The sequence below is a fragment of the Grammomys surdaster genome, unplaced genomic scaffold (assembly GCF_004785775.1).
Source record: "Grammomys surdaster isolate TR1022 unplaced genomic scaffold, NIH_TR_1.0 578, whole genome shotgun sequence".
Lineage (NCBI taxonomy): Eukaryota > Metazoa > Chordata > Mammalia > Rodentia > Muridae > Grammomys > Grammomys surdaster.
The window spans coordinates 176,754-181,361 of NW_021604997.1; positions in this window are offsets into that span (position 1 = coordinate 176,754).

Here is a 4,608-nt window from a genome sequence, read left to right on the forward strand (position 1 = left end):
GAATAGCTCTTTGTAAGTGCTCTTCAGCTTATAGCAAATGCTGAAAGGTAAAATTTATAGTGCAGGTAAATGAATCATTAACATTCTCTAGTTTGTTATGAAAGTAGCTACTGATAGGAAAAAATAAAAACAGTAATTCACAGTCAACGGTAAATTTATTGAGCAATTTTGAACTCATACAAAGAACATTCTGCAGCATTTGTGAGCCAGAGTTCATAACCCCAAAGCAGAAACTAAGTAAGAAACAATAGAACATAGAAATGCAGGTTAATTTCAAATGTTTTCTAATACAATTTAGCTTTCAAAGGATTTTTAAATGTGTAGAAAAATGACAGAGATCATACAGAAAATTTCCATAGCAATTCTTTTTTGAAAAAAAGTGATTTCTTTTGAGAAACTCATACTACATTAGCTGCCCTTCTTCTTCCCCTCAAAGCACTGCCCCTCTCTCCCATATTTATGATGTCTTCTTTAATATTTGTTGCCATTTATATATGCACACATGTATAGACAACCTACTGAGTTCATTCTTTGGGCTTGTATGTGATGTATCCTTAGATGTGCAGTTGAGATTGGAAAATAATGTGGAATTTCATCTCCATACACAGCTTATTCTCCATCTCTTAGAAGTCATTTATATAAAGTATTTCTACTTCTTGGGTAAAATAACATAGAATTTCCACTAGTCTCTTTGGTGTGCCTTCTAGTGCCATTTTTCTGGGTTGTTTGTATAACTATACTGTTAAGAGTTCATGTGTCTATTTTCTCTGTAGTGTCTAAGATAGGCATATTCTATCAACAGGAATCTTGGGCCACTAGGGGATTTCTGTACCCTCTTCTGTGACTTTTTTCCCTGAGTCTCATGTTGAAAGGATTTATTGCAGATGTATCAGTTGGGGTTGGGCACCTTACTGTTAATTATTATCTACACTTTGGCCCATTGTGGATCTTTGTGAGAGTCTCCATATGTTATAAAAAGAAGTATCTTTGACAAGGCATGAGAATTGCATTTACCTCAGGTGTAAGGACATGCATTTAAAAAACAGCTGGAAATTACACTGGTTTAGGGAACTGATGGTAGTGAGCCTCTTGGGTTTTTGCCTATTCCAGCTCCAGGTGGTTGTCTACGTTGGACCCCTGTGAATGTCTTGCTAGTCAAGTCATTTTTGTGGCTCACAGGCTTGACACTTGCATATTTTGGGGGTTTGATTATTCTTCTCCCTTGGCAGATTGAGTAGCATCTTTTTTTTTAAATGAAAACCACTACACTCAGACAAGATTTGCAGGGTATACTAGTTCAGTTTCTCCAAATTCTGTATTTGAAGTTTATTGTGGCTTCAGCAATATAATCTTATCTTCAACTTCTGAGAGACAAATAATGTCAACAATAGTTGATGTTGTTTTGGGGGTGGTGTCTCTTACACTCTCCTGACCAACTGCTTAAGAAAAAAATTCTCATGCACGATACTGGTGTTTTGTTATATAGTCGGTCATTTTTGGGGAGAACATTATCATTCCAATTGATACAATATCTTGAAACTGCATTTTAATGTTTCACATATATATGTGCATTATATGTGTTTTTTATATAAATATTGGATAATATAATTTACTATGTCTTTTCAAACATTCTTGGTAGGAGTCTGACATTAGGCTAAAACAAATAAGTAATTTCAGGCAGTAATCTAAATAAATCCTAGGCTAGAACAAAGAAGTAACTACAGGCAGGAATCAAAATCTTAAGCTAGAACAAAAAAGTAGGCCTCAGGCATGAAAATGATTTTGGGCTAGGACAGGGAAGTAGTAGGCTCAGATATTTTGGTCATCTTGATAAAACCTTAGAAATGGTGATCATGGGAGTGATCCCAGGACTCTGTTTATTGTCCTGCTTTTTCTTTGACTCTCTGGGTTTATTGTCTTGCTTGTTCCTTGAATATTTGTATCTATTGTAGTGCTTGTTCCCCAACCTAGAACTGACCTTAATACCTGCATGTAAAATAAATGGTATAAAAACAAAAAAGGAGGAGGAGAGATGTGATAGGGAATTAATGGTGGGGATGTATAATGGGGAAAACATTTGAAATGTAAATAAATAAAATATCAAGTAAAAAATCCACAAAAAGAGAAGAGAATGAAACTAGAACAGTATTGATCTGTGATAGTTTTTTTTTCCTGCTTCAGAAAATAGTGACTAAATACATTTAAATACAACAGACAAAAATTTCTAACAAAGAAACTGTCAGTAGCTGCTGAGCAGGGAAACTCACAGTGCACAGGATACTGTGTGTCCACCCTTGCTTACAATCAGCTCCAAAGCAGGTCAGTGAACCTAGATACAGTTATTCTTCAAGGGACTATCTCAATGAATCTAACAGATGCTATTTTTGTTGTTGTTGTTTCTGTAAAACAACTATAGTTTGTTTTCAAAAGGAATCTTAAACTCCAAAAAAAATACATTATCAAATGTTACAAAGTTTATCACAAGTTCACACGCACATACACACACACAAAACAAATCATAAATTGAAGTAGAATTTTATAACAGAGAATGTTTTCATGTATATCCATTAGGAGTAATTATCTGGCTAAGCATCCATTACCTGTCACAGCTCCTTAGGTTCACTGAAGGGTTAAACCCATAACTAAGTTTTTAGTGAAGTTTTGTATAGATAAATGCAGTCAATATTTTACCTTCTATCATAGTTAGTTCCTTTTTATGACCTTTGGTTAATTGTTTTACAACTTCTTGGAATGTGTTCTCAGTAGGAGAAAGTCTGGTAATTACTTAAGAGCAATTAACCGGTGACATATTGATTACAGGACCCTTTTCTAAATTGAGTTCTCTAAAACATTGCTAAATCAGGGTGAACTTGTCAAAGATTATAGAATAATCTGAAGGAGGCCATCTAAGGAAGATCATTTGCTAGTTATTATCTTATCCAATTATGATTCCTGACAATCAAGAATTGTTAAATGGAACCTCATGGAATTGAGAAGCTTTACGGCAAATTACATAGTCAATAGGACAAATAGGCAAGCTACGGATTGGGAAAAGATCTTCACTAACTCCACATTTGAAGGAGGGTTGATATAAAAAATATACAAGGAACTCAAGAAGCTAGCCTCCAAAAAAACAAAACAAAACAAAACAAAAAAAAATCCAATCAAAAAAATGGGTGTAGAGCTAAACAGAGAATTACAACAGAGGAGTCTGAAATGACCAAGAAACACTTACAGACATGTTCAAAATCCTTAGTGATCAGGGAAATGCAAATCACAAAGACCCTGAGATTCCTCCTTACACCAAACAGTATGGCTAAGAAAAAAACTCAGATGACAGCATGTGTTGAGGAGGACATGGAGAAAGAGAAACACTTCTACATTGGCTATGGGATTGAGATCTATAAAAACCAATCAAGAAATCAATCTGAGAGTTCCTCAGAAAATTGTAAATAGATCTACCTGAAGATCCAGATATACCACACTTGTGCATATATCCAAAAGAAGCCCCACCATGCCACAGGATCATGAGCTACATTATGTTTACAGCAGCCTTATTGTGACAGTCAGAAGCTAGATTCATTCCAGATGCCCCAAAACAGAGGGATGGATACAGAAAATGTGGTTCTTTTACACATTGGGATACTATTCAGCTATTAAGAAAGAGGATATTATGAGTTTGGTAGGGAAATGGATGCAACTAGAAAATATTATCTTCGGTGAAATAACTCAGACCCAAAAGAATATGCATGATATTAACTCACTAATAAGTGGATATTAGCCAAAAGCTACAGAATATGCAGGATGTAATTCATATTATTCAAGAAGGTTAACAAGCCAGAGCAACTAATTGAGGATGCTTTGTTTGCACTTTGGAGGGAGAGGAAAGAAATCATGGGGGTAAAGGGAAGAAGGGAACTACATAGGAAAGGAGAGGGGATGGGAAATGTGGACCGTGATGAGATATTGAGGGGGTGAAGAGGAGTGAAGCCCTGAGGGCCAGCAGAAGGAATATTGCACATTGTGTATTTCCATTACTTCTACTTGCCCTCAGACTGTAAAAAAGGAGGATCAGGAACTTTTCCATCTTGAAATCTATCTCAAGGGGAGATTCTAAGGCCTGATACAGTTACTGATGCTATGTGTCTTTATATGCATAGAAGTGGGAGGACCCTCTAGATTGTACCTATGACCTGGGAGATGACAGAATGTCAGGACTCAAAGGGAGGAACCTTAGGTGAAATGCCCAACACTGGGGAGAGGGAATTTGTAAAGTCCACCTCTAGTCAAAAGAAATGACATCAAGTGGAGGGATGGTCTTGCCATCCCACAGCCATAAACTCAGACCCAGAATTGCTCATTTCTAAAAACTGCAGGGACAATAACAGAGAAAACAACTGAAGAATAGGTTGTCCAGTGACTAGTCCAACTTGAGATCCATCTCAAGAGAAGGCTCCAAGGCCTAATACTGTTACTGATGTTATGTGTCCTTACAGACAGGGGCCTAGCATGGCTGCCCTCTGAAAGGCCCAACAAGTAGCTGAATGAGACAGATGTAGATGTTGACACCCAATTAATGTATTGAAATTGGAGACCTCTGTGGTTGAA